This window comes from Castor canadensis, chromosome 14 (genome assembly GCF_047511655.1).
Source record: "Castor canadensis chromosome 14, mCasCan1.hap1v2, whole genome shotgun sequence".
NCBI classification, from domain to species: Eukaryota; Metazoa; Chordata; class Mammalia; order Rodentia; family Castoridae; genus Castor; species Castor canadensis.
In genome coordinates, this window is record NC_133399.1 from 7,376,116 (window position 1) to 7,396,359 (window position 20,244).

Below are 20,244 nucleotides of genomic sequence, written 5' to 3' on the forward strand. Positions count from 1 at the left end.
TAAAGGGTCCCACAACCACTGTGTTGGCGTTTATATATGCTTTTAGGTCTTTCAGAGTATGTTTGATGAAATTGGGTGCGTTGACATTGGGTGCATACAGATTGATGATTATTATTTCTTTTTCATCTATATCCCCTTTTATTAGTATGGAATGTCCTTCTTTATCTCATTTGATCAATGTAGGTTTGAAGTCTACTTTGTCAGAGATAAGTTTTGCTACTCTTGCCTGTTTTGGGGGCCATTGGCTTGATAAATCTTCTTCCAGCCTTTCATCCTAAGCATATGCTTATTTCTGTCGGTGAGATGAGTCTCCTGTAAGCAACAAATTGTTGGATCTTCCCTTTTAATCCATTTTGTCAAACAGTATCTTTTGATGGGTGAATTAAGTCCATTAACATTAAGCATTAGTACTGATAGGTATGTGGTGATTCCTGCCATTTAGTTGTCTTAGTTGTTTGAAGATTTGATTGTGTGTACCTAAGTTGAGGTTACTCTCTACTGTCTTGCTTTTTCTTTTCCTGTGGTTTGGTGCTGCCTGCCTTTTCATGGTTAAGTTGGGCTTCACTTTCTGTGTGCATAATCCCTTGCAGAATCTTTTGTAGTGGTGGCTTTGTGGTCACATATTGTTTTAGTTTCTGCTTATCATGGAAGACTTTTATTGCTCCATCTATTTTGAATGATAGCTTTGCTGGGTAGAGTATCCTGGGGTTGAAGTTATTTTCATTCAGTGCCCGGAAGATCTCACCCCACGCTCTTCTTGCTTTTAATGTTTCTGTTGAGAAGTCTGCTGTGATTTTGATGGGTTTACCTTTGTATGTTACTTGTTTTTTCTCTCTTACAGCCTTCAATATTCTTTCCTTAGTTTCTGAACTTGTTGTTTTAATGATGATATGTCGTGGAGTAGTTCTATTTTGATCTGGTCTGTTTGGTGTCCTGGAGGCCTCTTGCATCTGTATGGGAATATCTTTCTCTAGATTTGGGAAATTTTCCATTATTATTTTGTTGAATATATTATGCATTCCCTTTACTTGCATCTCTTCTCCTTCTTCGATGCCCATGATTCTCAAGTTTGGTCTTTTGATGGAGTTGGTGAGTTCTTGAATTTTCTTTTCACAGGTCTTGAGTTGTTTAATTAATAGTTCTTCGGTTTTTCCTTTAATTACCATTTCATCTTCAAGTTCTGAGATTCTGTCTTCTGTTTGTTCTATTTTGCTGGATTGACCTTCTGTTTTGTTTTGCAGTTCTGTTTTGTTCTTTTTTCTGAGATTTTCCATATCCTGGCAGTTTTCTTCTTTAATGTTGTCTATTTTTGTCCTGAGTTCATTTATCCGTTTATTCATTGTGTTCTCTCTTTCACTTTGGTGTTTATACAGTGCTTTTATGGTTTCCTTTATTTCTTCTTTTGCTTTTTCAAATTCTCTATTTTTGTTGTCTTGGAATTTCTTGAGTGTCTCCTGTACATTTTGGTTGACCCTATCCAATATCATCTCCATAAAATTCTCTTTGAGTACTTGTAGTATGTTTTCTTTTAAATTATTCTTGTGGACTTCATTGGGTCCTTTGGCATAGTTTATCTTCATTTTGTTGGAGTCTGGATCTGAGTTTCTGTTCTCTTCATTCCCCTCTGGTTCCTGTACTAATTTTTTGCTGTGGGGAAACTGGCTTCCCTGTTTTTTCTGTCTTCCCGCCATTGTCTTTGGTGTTGTTACTGTCCCTGTACTGTGTGCAATTAAGTATTTTCTAGCTTGTAATAATAACAATGGTAATATTTAGAATGGAAGGGTGAGCTGAGATGGAAAGCAAGAAGTTAAAGAAAAGGGGAAAACAAATACACAAACAAGAGGGAGAAAGCAGAACAAGGTTTCAGATAAGAAAGTTTCAAAGGTATAAACAGGGAGCGTTAGTGTACTAATCAACAGTAAGCTGAACAGGCATTAGAGAGACAGAGAGAGGATTGAAAATCAAAGATCAAAAAAATAAGAAATAAATACATGAAATAAATATATATAAAAATGAATTAAAATAAAATGGAAAATAGAAAATTAAAAAAAAAACTCCAAGTTTATATGCAATGCAGTTTCAGTGTTAATAATTTGGGTGTCCGTCTCAGTCTACAGTCCTGGAGATGGTGCCTCAGATGTTGTTCTGTAGTTGTCTCATCAAAGAGTACACATAAAGTAGAACAAAACTACACACACACACACACACACACACATACACACAGCCCCACCAAGTGTCCCAAGTTCAAATGCAATACAGTTTCAGTAAGTTTTCCGGCTTGCAGGTGTAATTTGGTTGTTCTCTCATCAAAGGTAGGGAGAAAAAGAAAAAAAAGCATCTGGAGACAGTTCTGAGAGTGGTATCTGCAACTGTGGCTTGCCTGCCTGCTGCTGTCAGTCTGCTGTAGCTGGTGGCATTATTTATGCAGATCTCTGGGGTGAACTTAGCACTCACCTGCTCCCACAGGCTTTGTTTGTTCAGAGTTCTCCTGTGCGGGAGCCTCTGCTACAAGCTTTCCACTTTCCAAGCACTGGGAAAAGTGACACTGCACCTGCATTGTCAGGCCCACGTGTTTATTTACAGTTCATGTGGGAGGTGGGTCTTCTCCCCTCTCCTGTGCCATTTTCCTCCCACCGCCACTTTCACAAGCTTTCCTGCTCCTGATTACTGGGCAGTGCTGCTGCTCCTGCTGGCTGCCATGTTTGTTTACAGCTCATGTGGGAAGTGGGTCTTCCCTCTTCTCCTGTGGAGTTTTCCTCCCTCCGCCACTCTCACAAGCTTTCCCACTCATGATTGTTGGGCGTGTTCCCCACTCCCGCCAGAGGCTCTCCTGCCCTCCCGGCTTGTTTATTTACAGTCCTGGGAAGGGTTCCCTTCCCCCAATCTTCAGTGCTCAGGGCGCCCCACCCTCTTTCCAGTGTGTCTTAATTGTTCTTATTGCTTATTACTCAGTTTCTCTTTTTTTCCCAGGTTGGAGGTCAGTCTGTCCAGGGGCTATGCTGCTCTGGCCCAGGCTTGTCTGTGGGAGTACTGCGGTACCGCAAAGCTCACCTTGTCTGCGTCTTCCCAAGCCATCTGTGTGCTGGCCACTGGCAGCCCAGGGGCCCTCCTCGTTTCTCCATTTAACGTGAGGTGGAGATTCTCTAGGCCAGCTGGAGATGTGGAGGGGTCAAAGTTATGCCTTTTCTCAGTGATTATGCCTGCAAAGTGTGTCTCCAGTGTCTCTCCAAGATTTTACTATTGAAGGCTTGCTTTCTGCTTCCTACCTCTAGCTGCCATCTTGGAATCTCCTCCACACTATAGGATATTTAAAATTTTGCAATTGACTCAGCATTTTAATTGAAAATTAAGAAAAATAAATAAAACTCAGAGTTCATTGTGCATTGAGTATTATTGTAAAAATTGCAAAATGTATATTTTTCTGCATTGCTGGGTTTTGAACTCAGGGCCTACACCCTGATCCACTCTGAAGGCCCTTTTTTGTGGTGCAATTTATTGAGGCAGAGTCTTGTGAACTATTTGCCCAGGATTGGCTTTGAATCACGATCTTCCTAAGCTCTGGCTCCTGAGTAGTTAGGATTATAGGTGTGAGCCACTGGTGCCCAGCAAAAATGCATTAATTAAATGCTAAATAGGGCCTAACATACCCTCCTATGGGGATCATCATTCAGCATTCATGGAGGAAAGTTGATTAGAATCTTCTGTGCAGAAAAAAAAAAGTAAAAATTATAGGCGAGGCATGGTGGAGCATGCTTGTAACACCAGCATGTGGAACAAAGAATCCAGATGATCTTGAGTTCAAGGGAAGCCTATGTAGCCCATAGCAAGAACCTATTTGAAAATACCATGGGCTGAATTATTGAGGTCAAAGGTAGAGTGTTTGCCTAACTATTCAAAGTCTTAGGTTTGGTCCCTAGCACCACAAAAAAGACAGAAAAATGAAAAGAGAAAACTACAGATCAGCAAATATTTGATGACTTTTAAGAAGAGGCTCCCAGAGGGCTACAACATAACATGTGCAATGTGTTCAAAGTGTATACAGTGGAGTTGAACAGAAACAATCAACACAATTAGATGTTGAATGCTTAGCCTCAGCGGTCAAGGAATTGGTCATAAACTACTTCTTCCTTCTACACAGTCTTTAAGGAAATGCACTCCTGGGATCACAGTGGTCTAATGAGGAACTTTGGAAATTGAGCAGCAGGGATGCAGAGGCTGTAGGAGTTGGCATTTGCCTCAATCACTCAACAGCTCTGCCAAGTCAGGAATGAACATCTGAGCTTCCCCTCAGTCATGATCCTTCCTGACCAGGATTCTGTAGTACCAAGTGATGTGTCTACCTGTTCTGAGAACAGGATGCTTCTACTTTCAGAATCTCGGTGAGATGCAGACCACTTACCAGTGAAGTCAGCAGGTAATTAATACTAATTAAATACTTTCAAAATTGGGCAGATATTTATGACAATTTCATCCTGAGGGGGAAGTAGGAGAGAACATGCATGAGAATATGAGAAACAAGTCCCCATGCTGCTCCTGTCAATTGTGTGTCATCCTCTTGACAAATTCTTATATTGGCATGAATGCTCACCCGGAGTACTGGCCTCATTCTCTCATCAAGAACAGGATACATTTCTGTCAGAGCAGACATCTTTCCTTCCTCGAGCATGACTGTTTCCAAATATATTGATGTTCACTTGAGTTCTTGTGCAGGTGTTAATGGGGTTTTGATCAATGTATTAGTTTTCTATAGCAAACTACCACTAACTAGGTGCTTTAAAATTGAAGTTTAGTTTCTCATAGGTGCAGCTAGTATTACAAAGATCAAATGTCATCAGGGTTAGTTTCTTCTGAAGCATTTCTTCATGGCTTGTAATTGTTTTAGGGTAGTCTTGTTTCCATAGGGTGTCTGTGTCCTAGTGTCTTCCTATTAGGACACTGGTCATATTGGATGATGGCTTACACAAATGAGTGCTTTGTACTTTGATTATATTTGCCAAGAACTGTCATGTTCTGGGTTATTGAGGTTTGAGATTTCAATATATGCATTTTGATATTTACATATTTCAGCAAATAGCAATCTATTTCTCTCTTATTCTCCATGATGATTGATTAATCATGGTACAAACAGCTTTTGACCTATTGCTGTGAGGATGCTATGAGGATTCTGGGGAAAGATGTGGAGCTTCACCTTGCAGCATTCTAGTCCCATATTTTGCTTCCTAAAACTACAAAATATTTTCAACAAGAGCAGCAGAGGTGGTGTAAATAGCAACACCTCTCTTCTTTCCACAATTAATCATTGATACCATTTTTCTCTGTTTCAGGTATTTTCAATGAAGTAATAAAATGATAAGAATATAGAATTCACCGTTATCTTATTTCCCTCCATACTGCTTCTTCTTCTCCCAAAGACAGGCTATCATGAATGTGGTTCTCTCTCCCATGAATGGACCTATATCTAAAAGGCAGTAACCATAAGTTAGGAAATATAGAAATGCATTTTTGTGACAGGATGGTGCAGTATTGTGGGACTTACCATAAATGAAGGAGGACTGATATGTCAGTATTGATCAAAACTTAAACTAAGAATACCAATTTTAAATGTTATATACAGTCATGTGCTGGCAATATAAAATATTTAAAGTCAAACAGATTTGCTATTTAGAAAAGTACTATGAAATACAATAAATTTGTGAGAAGAATAATGTTTACCATGATAATGTGGTGATTTTCCTAGGAAGGAAAGTTTTCAAGGTTGTACATGGGGTGTGGGGCTTAAAAAATGCCTGTATTATTTCTTGCAATAAATGTAACTGCAGCAAGAAGGGTAAAGTATGTGAATTTTGTGCTGTTGGCTCCTGGGCATCCAGCCATTCTTTTTTCTCTGTACTGTCTATTATGCACACAGAATCCATAACAAAAATACAGTTATCTGTACACCTTCAAAGATACTTCACATTTTCTCATTGTGTGTACATTTTTCATGCAATGTATTTCCTAGACTAGCTATTCAAAAGTTATGTATCACATTGTCTTATTTAGGTATTATTTTATTCATTTCATTGTCATACATGCTATTATATGTCTAAGCCAAACAGACATAACCAAGATTCCGGTGGTCATGTCATGACAGACACTTCCTTTAGCTTGCATTAACCAAGTTAAAATGTCCTCTTTTCCCTCTTGAATCAACACCCCCAACCTATCACTTCCTTCTGAAGGGACCTGCCACAAATTCTCATTCATGGGAGACACACTCGCACACATACATACACCCCTCTGTTTCTCACAAATGCACATTCACACGTCTCTCCTTCACATACACACACACACAACTCTCTCCATCTCTCTCATACACACATTTGTCTCTCTCACCTCTCTCACTTTCTCTCTCTCATGCAGTTGTCTCTCTGTCTTTCTTACATTCAGAGAAAATCTGCTCCCCGCTCCACGCAATAGCAGAACAAGTATCCTGCATTCCCAGCACTGTGCTGGTTGCTCATTTTCTGTCCATTTCTCATCATTGTGACATCTCCATTAGGTCTTCCCCCAACTTTATTCAGATCTTATTGCACATGTAAATGTTGTGAACTTTTGTGATATGAAATATCATGGTTGGAAAAGTAGTTTGTGTAATGAGTCTGACACCGCAGCTAATTAACACATCCACCAGGAAGTCCCACAAAGGAAATGAGCAGAGCAGATTTTTTGCTCACATGAAAATTTTCCCCATTCATAAAGCTAATGAAGGAGCCTGGGCTGAATTCAAGATGAGTTTGTATAATATGAGAGTTGCTGACATATATGTCCTTCTTCCCCATGAGTGGAAGACCATTGCCCTCAGGGACACCTCTAGTAGTACACTTGATTATCTAACTCCTTGTTATCTTGTAAGTCTCTCTTCTGAAAACCAACAAATTATTCAATTTCTATACAATCTTATAGGAGCACTACATTTAATCCTTTATTTAATTTAGCAATTTTCCTGGTATTTATTATATTTAATCGTGTACTGTCTATCTCATTAAAGGGAGAGATTCCATTAGATTGAGAGAGAAAATTTCATCCACATTGTAACCAAGCTTGTCTTAGAATCAATTCCTAAAGCAGATGGTTTCCAAGGGAGACTCTCATAAGTTTTAAGCTCAGGTTTTATAGTGTTCACTCACAGTTAACTAGATGGATACTCTCCACCTGCTTTAATAAACTTAATGTGTAGAAGTGAATCTACCTAAATGTCAAGGAAACCTTAGTACTATGTTCAGGAAGAATTGTAAGGGCGAGCTATGTGTCCTGAGTGATCATTTACAAATGCTAATTCTGTGCTGAGACGATTAACAGACTTTGGTTAAGAGAGTCAACTCCAAAATCAGACAATCTGAGAGCTCAGTCAAGATTCCTTCAGCTACAAATGTTTATTTTAAACCTATGCCATAAACTCTTCTTACCTAAGTGTTCTCATAAATAAACAGCAATGATTTTAAAAACTAAAACACCTGCAGTTGACAAGTCATTAAGATGAGTACGAGAGAAGCCAAAGTTAGGGATCTTTGCTTTAGAAGTAAGGGATCATAACTTTATTGTCATCTTCTATTTAAGACCAAGAATGATTCTTATAAAGAACATGTCTTACATTTTGTGTGATGGCACAATGCATAACATAGTTTATGTGCAATAATTTTTGTTTAAATAAATGGAGTGTTAGGAAGAGAAGTGATAGAAGTACTATGAGTGGAGAAGCTAGGAGAGGAAAGTATTTGAAGATTCACTTTAGGGTCACAGTACCCACAAGAATGCTATGGTATCGAATATATATTTTCTCAAAATTCAGCACATGTAAAAGCCATCTGGAGGACTTGATGAAGCATAGAGTGCTTATTTCCATCTTCAGAGCTTAGGCAAAATAAATGTGGACAGGGACAAAGAACTTGCATTCTTAACATGTTCCCCACTGATACTTCTGGTAGTCATGGTGGTGGTGGTGGATGTGGTGGTGGTGGTAAATTCATTTCATTTCATATTTCCATCAGATACTTAAAAAACATGATAACTAAAAGCCAAACAGAAGTTTCACTCAATATTTTCTACTGGAATGACAGATGATCTAGCACTGCACTCACTCATCCTCAGCCTCTTTGGGTCAATGTACCTGGTCACCATCCTGGGAAACCTGCTCATTATCCTGGCCATCAGGTGTGACTTCCATCTCAAGCACTGAAAGCAACCTAGATTGTAGTATCCAGAAAAAGTACCCTTCCTAATTAAAGGACAAATAAAATTGTTATGTGATAAATAGAAACTAAAGCAATTTGTGGCCACTAAGCAAGCACTGCAAAAAATACTTATGAGTCCTACCTACAGAACAGGAAGACTAAACACAACCATAAAAGTATGGAAAACAATAAATCTCACAGCAGGAGTAGATAAGAATTGAGAATTATGAAGTGATCAAACAATGTAAAACAACAAAATGCAGGCCATACAAAAAGAAAATACAAAAATACAGTTACTATATAACTTACAATAATAACTATAAATGATAATGGTCTCAAATTTATAATCAAAAGCCATAAACTTGAGAAAGATTGGATTAAAACAAGATGTAACCATTTTTTTACCTCACAGGAAAAGGTGAACATGGGCTTAAAGTGAAAAGATGGGGGAAAATGATTTTCAAGTAAATGGAGCAGGAAAGCAAGGAGGAGTATGGATATTCATATCTGATCAAGGAGACTTCAAGCAAAAATTAGTCAGAAGAGACAGAGAACGTCACTTCATATTGATAAACAATCTACCAAGAAGATATAACAACTGTAAAAATATATGCTGCAAATTTTGGAGCACCAAAATTCATAGGAAAACATGACTGGACCTTAAAGCACAGATAGTCCAAAACACAATGATAGTGTGTGACTTCAGTACCTCACTCTCACAAGTATATAGGCTTTCCAGTCAAAACCTTGATGAAAATGTTCAAAATGAAAAGACACCATAGAGAACATGAATTTAACAGATGTCTGCACAATATTCTACCCAACAACTGAAGAATATACATTATTCTCAGCACACCACAAAACTTCCTTCAAATATACCATATTTTAGGACAAATACTAAGTCTTTAAAAATACAAGGGAGTTGAAATAATACCATGTCTTTTATCAGACCACAACAGAATAAAATTCTGAGATATCAGTAGGAAGACAACCAGATAAGGGCATAATTAAAAAAGAAATTATAGACCAATTTTCTTGATGGAAAATTTGCCAACAAAATATTTGAAGAGCTGATACAACAACACATTGGAAAGATCATAAACTATGATCAAGTAGGTTTCATTCCAATGAGGCAAAATGGTTCATCATATGAAAATTGTTAAACATAACACAACACGTAAGCAGAATCAAGGACAAAAATAACATGAGCATCTCAGTAGATGCAGAAAACTCCTTTGACAAAATTCAAAATCCCCTTATAATAGAAGACCTGAAGAAACTAGGAATACAGGAAATGTATCTCAACATAATTAACCTACATTCAGTTAACCATTTGCTGAAAACTGAAAGCAATTTCTCTGAATTCAGGAATGAAACAAGGATGTCCAATCTCTTCAGCACTATTCAAAATATTTCTTGAAATCTTACCAAAAGTGATAAAGCAAGAGAAAAAAATAAACAGAATGCAACCAGGAAAGAAATGAAACAATTTAGTTCTATTTTCATATGGTATGATCTTATACATAAAATACCATAAAAAACCCAAAAAGCTCTTAGATTTGATAAACACTTTTGGAAAATTAGTAGTATATAAAATCAACATTAAAAATCAATAGCTTTATTATAAACCAATAATGAACAGAATAAATAAAATCATGAGAAGAATACTATTCACAATAGCCTCAAATTATAATACATAGAAATAAATTTAACTAAGTGAAGGATATCTACAGTTCTGTGAGGATTCCCCTCCCGCACTCTTGGCACTCAGGGCACCCCACCCTCTTTGCTACATGTCTTTATTGTTCTTATTGCTTATTACTCAGTTTCTCTTTTTTCCCCAGGTAGAGGTTGGTCTGTCCAGGGGGCTATGCTAATCTGGCCCAGGGTTGTCTGTGGAAGTACCGTGTACCGTTTAGCTCACCTTGTCCGTGTCTTCCCAAGCCATCTGGACACGGGTGTCTGGCAGCCCGGGGGCCCTCCTGGTTTCTCCGTTTAACGTGATGTGGAGATTCTCTGTGCAGGCAGTAGGTGTGGAGGGGCCAAAGTTTTGCCTCTTCACAGTGGCCTTGCCTGCAAGGTGTATCTCCAGCGTCTCTCCAAGATATCACTTTAGGAGGCACGCTTTCTGCTTCCTCCGTCTAGCTGCCATCTTGGAATCCCCAGTGTTTTCTTTTTAACATTTCCATATATACACATACTGTACCCCAGTTTGGTTCATCTGCTCTATTATTCGGCCTTTCATCAACTTTCATTGTGAGTCTCAAAGTGACTTCAACTGGTTTTAATATTTCATATTTATACATTTTCCCATCTTTGGATCCAAAATACTTTGAAATTCCCATTGATCACATAAGTACATACTTTTCAGGAATTATTTCATTTCAGTTGATATGTACCACACTTATTTTTTCTTTTACTAAAATAGTCATAAGCCTTACTTGTGTGGAGGAAAAACTGAATTTGGGCACATACACCACTATTCTCTCTCCTAAAGACACATACACACGTACGCACACGCACACATGTGCACACACACACACACACACACACAAAATAATTTAAGAACCATAATAACAGAAGTTATTCCTAAGCAGTTCACATTTTCATTCATTTCCATTTCCTCCTCATTTCACAACACCTTTTCACTTTCCCCTACACAATCACACACTGCCATAGCATATCTATGATAGTCAGTTTTCCCATTGCTGTGACACATATGTCAGAATAACAACATAAAGGAGGAAATATTTTTTTATGATCATGGTTTTAAAGACTCAATTCATGGTTAACTGATCCCATTGCTTCTAGGCTATTGTGAGGCAGAACAGTACGGCAGGTGTACTGGACAAAGCAGGTCATCTGCTGGTGGAAACAGAAAGGAAAGAGGAAGGGGCATGAAAAAGACACATCTGGGGCACAACCCAGTGACCTACTTCCTCCAACCAGGATGCTCACCCTCCTTTTTATTACCTCCAAATAATGCCATCATACTGGAATCCATCAAGGGATTAATCTGTTGATTAGGTCACAGCCTCTATAATTCATTCACTTCCCAGAAGTCCATCATCTGATATCAAAAGCACAATATGTGAGTTGGCTGGGGGCATTTCATACTCAAACAATAATATCATTGCTTAAAATTATTGTAACATACTGATAAAAGCAGGTAAATGCAAAAGCATGGAATCAGGTTGATAATAGGTGGTGTCTTTACATCATGCCCTCATGGAAATTTCATTCTGTTATGAATATTATAAATATTTTTATCTCCAGTAAAATTCATGTGTTGGCATCCTAACACCAAATGGGCCCAAATGGACTCATTGATTAATCACTCTGAGCCCGCTTTGTGTGAAATCCACAAAAGTAATAAGCACAAAGCATGGAATTTTGTACAAACTAATCAGAGAATTAACACAAGTTCTTAATTTCAGGGATTAATACATGAAATGATTTGAATAGATTTCATATCATTTTCCAGCTACTTAAAAATTCCTGAGTAATTGTTTTAGAAAACTTATGATGTATTGAAAACATTTTTTTTTTGATGTCAAGAGGTCGAAGAGAACTTAGTATGATTTTTCAGATATTAGGGACTGTGTCCCCAATGGTAGTTAAGGCTTTGCTGAGTCAAGGGACCTAGTCAAGGTAGGTTCATCAGTCTTAATTTTGTAAAACACTTTGTATGAGAAGATTAGATCTGTAGATGGAAGAAGATTTCATGAAGTTTACATGATAAAGACCAAACCTGACAGTTAACCTGGTGGCCTGGGAACAGAGAATCAGAAAGACTGGACTCTGCAGAGTGATGTCTCATGACAAAGTTATGACAGACACAGAGCTGTAAGTACCTCTGCTGCCATTGTCTTCTGCTTGTGTAATCCTTGGTCTAGACAGAGCATGGTAGTTTACCTTGGAGTCAAATTCTGTTTAGACTGATACTTAAAGACTTCCTGCTGTCTTTTCTGTCAACCTAGCTTCAATTTCCATTGTCCTTCCATGTAGAGGCCCTCTATTAAGAACATCCATACTGTTGAATCTGAGATCCACCCAGGTGCTGCAGGACAGCTTCTGAGAGATGGAAGACAAGACCATTTACCTAAGGTCATCTGTGATCCAAACCAGTTGGTACAGAGCAGAGACATAGCAGTGGCCCTTTGTTTGCATATTTAATAAATTCATTAATGTTTTTATTTATCATGGTAGAGAGGGACATGAACATATAACCCAGCAAGGCAGGCCAACTGCTGACAGTGAGGTGATGGCAATTGAAGCTCTGGTAGAAGACTGACAGGACTCAACTGGGTTCAGTGTCAGTTCAGCAGGTGCCTCAGGACTTTGAATTTAATCAGAAGATAAGAGAGCAATGAAAACATGTTCACATTTTTGATTGTATTATAATAGACCCAAATGGAAACAAGCCAGCTATCCATCAGCTAATGAATAAATAAATAAATGTGAAATGCTATCCAAATTAAAAAAAAAAGAAGATAAGAGAAACCATGTTAGCTTTGGAAAGGTACACTTTTCTTATTTCAGAGCTAGATCACCATTTTGTTTTTCACATTATTATTCTATTCCTGTGTTTCATACCAATAAACATTTCAATGGAAATTTCCAGTTTTCTGTTGATCCTATTACCTTATTTATGCCCTTAAATTTTAAACTATACTTAGTGAAAAATGTTTATTTTCTTAAGTCTGCATTTTTTACTTATTCAAAGGATTTAACCAGCTACAAATTTATATATAGTTTTCTTCATGTTAATCTAAACACATTGTGCACTTTCATGCTGAGGTCTTTAATTTTTCTGATGTGCTGGTAATGTACAGTCTTGGGGGCCACTACATATGCTTCAAATACACAGTATATGACAGCAGCACTTGCTTTGCATTTCAGTCTCCTCCAACCCAAGTAAAATACAACCTTGCCATGTGTAAAATATCAGTGTACCCTGAGCTGGAATTCCCAATTCACTCAACAAATAGTGACAGGGTATCAGCTACATGCCATGAAATTCGAGAAATGTGTTCATCATATTCTTTTATGTTTAGGTCTGCCAATTTAATTATTAATTCATGATGATAGCATTAAATTATTGGTGTTAAATGTCCCTCTCACTTTCTTGAAGCTCTATTAGATTTTGGCTAATGCAGCTGTTTGGAAACCATTTGATTTCACCTCTTGTATATTACCCCTTTGCCTCAATTTCATTTCATTTTTTATCATACACACTTGCATACCATTGTGCACACAGAAATGTGAACAAAGAGGTGGATTCTCTGCTCATTTGGGTCTTGCATCATGATGTTGAGAGTGAGCACAGTGTAGGAAATGCGTGAGTGATGCAATGTTCTCAGGGAGCAGCCCCACACAGGACTCTATTCAGTGTGAAAGGAAAGAATTCTCATGGTGTGTGCAGAGTTTATAGAATATGTTCTGAGGACTCCTCTGCATATGAATTGAAACAACAGCAACACTGAAGTGTGTGCCCATTGGATTTGTCCAAACAACTGAAAACTAAAATCCCAATAATAGAAAAGGAAAGATGCACAGAAGGAAGTGGGGACGAGGATTGGCTCCATTTTCACTGCTGCCTAAAAAACAATAGATATTTTGTTGTGTGCATCTGGCTAATATACTAGAATGAGAAATGCCAGTTGGTTTCTCCTGTGGAATTTAAAAATTCATATCACAGATGCAGAGTGTAGAATATTGTTTAACAAGAGACTGAGGAGGAAAAGAATACAAGAAGAATTATCAATGGGTAAAGGTTACAGTTAGGTAAGGTAAATAAAATTTGATATTTGTCACACAATATAGTGACTATAATTAGAAAAAAAGTATTGTGTGTTTGAAAATATTTAGAAGGAATAATGTTAAATATAACCAGAAAAAAATTGAGAACTATTTAGGTAATAGATGTACAAATTACCCTGAGATTTTCATTGAACAATGTGTAAATGTTTTGAACCATCATGTGGTTTTAGATAGATATGTAGATAAATATAGTTATAATGTGTTAATTGAAGTACAGTAATCCTAAAACTAATAAACTCTTCATGTTTCAGGAATCATGTCTTTTATTATTTTATGAAAAATTGCCCAAATTTGTTATTATTTTGGAATTTATAGTTTTCTCTCTTTGAACTAGTTTGCTTTTTGTCAGTCAGTCTGTCAAAACAACCCAAAGGTTTGACTTTTGACTTTTGAGAAATTTGGTTTTCATCTTTTCTGATTTTTTTGCTATTCCCCACTGTATTTAGAATGCAGTCAGCAACAAGGAGTCTTTTTTCCTTTTCTTGCAAACTTATCCAGGACAACCTGATTCTTTTAGACCTTTCCCTTCTAAAAGAATTTAATTTCACTCTCTTGGTTTTGGTCTTATTTTCTCTCTCTTTCTCTCTCTCTCTCCCCCTCTCTGTCAATCACATATCCTTTTACTAAGCAATCTTTTTTGTTAGTATTTTCAGTGATGAAGATAGACCCCAGTGTCTTGCCTATGTTAGATAAGCTCTCTATACAGATCTAGGATCCCAATTCAATTTTTGTATTTCTTTGAACAACGGGTGGAAAATTGTGACAACAAAATCTAGCCCCAAGGTTAAAAGGGTATGGGCTATTACACCATGGAATTTTGGGGTCCAATTCTTACAAACCTTTAGAGAAACAAGTTTGATTCACTACCTTGCCTGGAGTCTTTTTCATAATGAGACTGGGTGTGAGAAAAACATGAAATTAAGTTGGTCCCCAGAGACTACTGCATTTTTGCATGTTTTCAAGTGGTGTGTGTGTGTGTGTGTGTGTGTGTGTGTGTGTGTGTAAGTTGAAGAGACCTGGGTTCAATATATAACAAACTGTCACACATAGTACATAGTACAGAGGTCAAGGTGATAAACAGAGGATGCATTTTAATCACAATTTACTTTGACAGTGAACTTAAAATATAAGTGCAGCAGCATCTGGACAGAAAACGTTCTTGTGTCTTGAAATTCCAAGAGCAATGAGTTTCTTTATTCTCTGAGATCACTTTCCATCACATGTTTTCCTGGTCATTCCCTTGAATTCCTCTTGACCTTGAACATCTGAATCTGTTATTGTCCATAGGACTTATGCATGACTGTTCCTCCTACCTGGCACAGATTTCTGCAAAAGACAGCACCTGCACCTCCTTTTCTACCTTGGTTGTCTTTTCAAGAGTCACTAATCTGCTGGCCATGCCTAATACTCAGTTAACAGTCATTTCAATGTACTTTCTCTTTTATATCTCCCATTTTGCTCAAGAATGTCCTAAAATTGCTAAAAGGTAAAATAATAATTTCTTTATAAAATTGTATTTGGCTTAATTTCCTTTTTATTATTTCTTTTGCTCATTGGATTTAAAAGCATTTGCATTTTGAACAGGTCACTAAATTCTGCAACGGTGATTGCAGCACGATCATGACTATGCTGTATTCCTCAAATGCAGGAAAAATTATTTTATAAAAATTTGTGATACTTGGTCACTGGTAAAAAGACAGAGTGAACAAGAATTCCAAATCACGTAAGGTAAGGGTATTCTCTAGAGGGGAACAGATTCATATACCCAAGCTAGATATTCATATCTTAAGTGTAGACTACACATGACACTCTCTCTGGTGAGTGTTATGTCATTGTGTCATTTGATTGTGTCATGTATCATTATGTCATTTTTTTCCTTTTATTATCCTTAGGCACATCAACCACATGGGTCCAGAGAACAATACACAAATACAATTTGTCCGGGAATTTCAGAGGAACTCAGATTTCAGCCAGTCTTCTTTGGACTGTTCCTGTCCATGTATCTGCTCACTGTGCTTGGAAACCTGCTCATCATCTTGGCCACAGTCTCAGACTCCCACCTGCACACACCCATGTACTTCTTCCTTTCCATCCTGTCCTTTGTGTACATCTGCATCACAACCAACACAGTCTCACAGATGCTGGAGAAATCCATACATGGACCAAGGTCATCACCTATGCAGGCTGTATCACATATATGATTTTTTCATAATCTGTATTACACTGCACATTTTGGTGCTGACCACGATGGCCTATGACTGCGTTGTGTCCATCGCTCACCACTTGCATTACAAAATCATCACAAGTCCCAGGCTCTGGTGCTGCTGTTTTGGGTATTCTGGATGGCGAGTGTCCTCTATTCCATCATACAATGCTTAGTGATGCTGCGATTGTCCTGTGATCACTCAGAAATCCCGATTTTTTTCTGTGAAGTTAGGCAGGTGGTCCACCATGCTTGTTCTGACACCTTTGTTAATGGTGTAATATATTTTGGATCTTTGCTGCTGGGTGGTTTTCCCTTTGCTGGCATCCTTTACTATTACTTTAAGATATTTTTTTCTATCTGTGCAGCTTCCTCAGCTCAGGGGAATTACAAGGCATTTTCTACTTGTGCATCTCACTTTTCAGTTGTCTCCTTATTTTATTGCATAAGCTTGGGTATCTACCTTAGTTCTGCCACAAGACAAAACTTAAACTAAGTGCAAGGGCCTCAGCGATGTACATGTACATGTGGTCACCCCCATGCTGAACCCCTTTATCTAGAGGCTGGGGAATAAAGATGTAAAGAGTTCTCTGAAAAGACTTTTGGAGACAGAAATTATAAATTATTCAGAGACTGAATAAGTTCTCATGGTTACAGAACTCAAATAATCAGGGTCAGACTGGTATGGTTTGCTCACATGGTGGGAGTAAAGTTTGTTGATTCTGTTTCTTTTTTTTTTCTAGAGTTTCTGTCTCTCTGATTTTAGGTTCCATACAAAATTAAAACATGATTCACTTTAATACTCTTTCTGAATGCTATTAAATCATCTTCATTTTTATCTTTTCCTACTTTTCCCAATGATTTTTCCTCTTTAGGTCATAAATAATTGGAAATTCCCATTAATCACATAGTACATATTTTTAGGAATTATTTCATTTCAAATGATATTTCACACTAATTTTTTTTCTTTTATTACCATGGCCAGAAACCCTACTTCTGTTGCAAAAACCTGCATTTGAGAACTTCAGTCATTTATTGGATTTAAGAGTAAAAATATCTGAGAATATAATTTCCCTTGCATATTCATCAGTCCTTGGCATGCCACTTCATTATCTTCCTGACACTGTAAGATTCATAGCTGCTGACAAAATTTTAATCTCACTTTTAGGATGATGTGTCTGTTTCAGGTTGATGCCCTCATGCCTATCATAGATATGGCTAAAAGAGCAAGGTATTCTCCCCACAGGTGTTTGCTCCCCAATGGATATTTAAACTCTAGTTACCATTAGAGAAATGTTGACATTATACAAATGATAAACCATGGTAGGTTATGGGATGAGACACTGAGAAGGGAGGTGCTATGGTTGTAAGAGAGCAACAGTCAGCTGTGTTGTGATGGAAATTTTGTTGTATTTTATTTTAGTTTAATGTATATTAATTGTTTACATGGATGAGTTATACTGTGCTATTTGCACACATGCATACAGTGTGAACTGACCAAATCTAATCTCCCTTTAACTAAACTCTCACACACTTCCCAAATTCTGGTAATCATGATTCCACATGCATATCACCTTTTTTTCCATATATAAGGTAGACAACATGTAGTACTTCACTTCTGTGTGTGGCTTATTTCCTCTAACATTATGTCCTTAACTTCCATCCATGATGAAACAAATGATAGGGTTTCATTCTTTATGGCTAAATAACATTCCACTGCCTCCACACATACACAGAAGTATATATATTGTATATATATGTATGTCTATATTTGTATATAAATACTAACTTTATCCATTCATCTCATGGTAGACATGCAGATTGATTTTATACATTAGCTATCATAAATAAGATAATAATGAACATATGCAGGCAGGAGTCTTTTTAATCTACTGATTTTATCCCATTGTTTTCAGGAATCATGTTCTGAGTGTGATGCTGTGTAATCATTTTGCTCAGTGTATACTTGTGGAAGCTGAGCAAAGGATCACTACCTGTTATTTTTACTACTGCATGTTAACCTGCAATTACCTGAAATAAAATGTTTAGGAACTGTAATGACAGAAGTTGAAATTTTTAGAGAATCTGTCTTTCATACATTCACATTTTCACTCATTTTCGATTCCTCTTCATTTTACAATTCTTTTCACTCCCTCCCCCCATAATCACATACTGTCATAGCATATCTGTTTTAGTCCATTTCCCCATCACTATAACAAACATTTCAGAGAATCCACTTAAAGCAGGCAATATTTATTTAGGGTCATGGTTTCAGAGATTTAGTCCATGGTCAAGTTGGGTCCTTTCCCTGTGGGTTAGAACATCTTAGAGAGTGTCTTGAACAAAACTGTTCATCTACTGGTGGCCAGAAAGCCAAAAGGGAAGAGGAAAGCACAAAGCAAAGACATATTTTCCAGGGCACAACCTAGTGAACTACTTCCTCAAGTAGGACACATTTCCTCCTTTTCACCCCCACCAAATAGTGCCATGACATTAAGAATCCATCAAGGGATCAATCCATTGTTTAGATCTGAAACTTTATAATTCAATCGCTTCCCAAAATTCCATCAGCTAGCAACCAAATGCACCATACCTGAGCTGAAGAGGGGGATTTTATATCAAACCAAAATAATATCCTATGGTTAAAATCACCACAAGATACTTCCTTCTGATAAAAGCAGGCAAATACAAAACCATGAAATCAGGATAATAGTGTCTGTGTCTTTACATCATTCTTGACATGTTATGTTCCCTTATTTATACAGCTGTCTGTGACAGGGTTTATTTTTTATATCTGTGTAAAAAAGAGAGAAGCTATAGCATTGGGGACAATTACAAATGCTTTTGTAACATTAAGGTAATGTCAGCTATGACAAAGATGATAGTAAGGATGGAAATTTGAAACAGAAATGACTTTTATATCAATGAATATGTTATACCTAATCTCTTCTACATAAACAAGGAAGCACTATGTAAAACTGTATATTCATGAAGGATGTACAATAATTTGTCCATTAAAAGTAAAAAGGGAAATGATGGGTTTGTGGTTCATACCTGCAATCTCAACTACACAGGAAGACATGGAACAGAGAGGACAGTGTGACTACCATTCAAGACCAACCTGGTCAAGAGTTAATGAGAGAAACTACTGGAAAAACAAACTTAAAGAAAAAATACTGAGTATAGGTTTAAATAAGTAGAGTGCTTGCACTAGGCTTTGAGTTCAAATTGCACTACCCTAAATTATATAAATAAATAGCACAAAAAGACTGAAAGTTGGAGACATGAAAATGCAATTCATTTGCTCTTATCGTGAAATTGATTACCCCAAGCTGTCTGAAAAGAATAGCCATTTTTTGCATTCCACTCTGGTTTTATCTGATGTGGTCTCATAAGAGCAAAATCAAATCGTTGGTCAGGCTGAGTTTTCATCTGGAGCTCAGAAGACTCCTCCAGACACATTCAGTTCCTGTGCAAAATTCATCATTTGTGATGGTTGTTAGACAAAGATATCTTTAAGCACTGGGTACTGTCCTCAGTGTCTAGGCATATCTGCCTCTCACCATGTGGCAGTTTAGTGCTTCAAGTACAGCAGAATAATCACAATTGTCATGACCCTTCCCTGTCAAGGCTGGGTCATTCCATATTTCTGGCTCATTAAGCATCCATATTTTCTGCCTCTACACCTTTCTGCATTTCAACACCTTATGAATTTTCCCATAACTCCACTTTCTCGACCCTCATCCTTTTTACCAGCATTTCTCACTGCCAAATCAAACCATTTTCCTATCACATCACTTATGTGTCATTGAGTCAACAAATATCTCTAAGCAACTGCTAGGTTTCATGTCTGTATTCTATTTCCCCAGGTATCTCCATTCTGATGTGGACAGATTATTTCTGTCTCAGCACAAATTCGTATGTTGGGATCCTCATACACAATGGGCCCAAATGGACCCATTTCGGTATTCTGATCCCCTTTTGTGTGAATTTAGAATGGAGTTC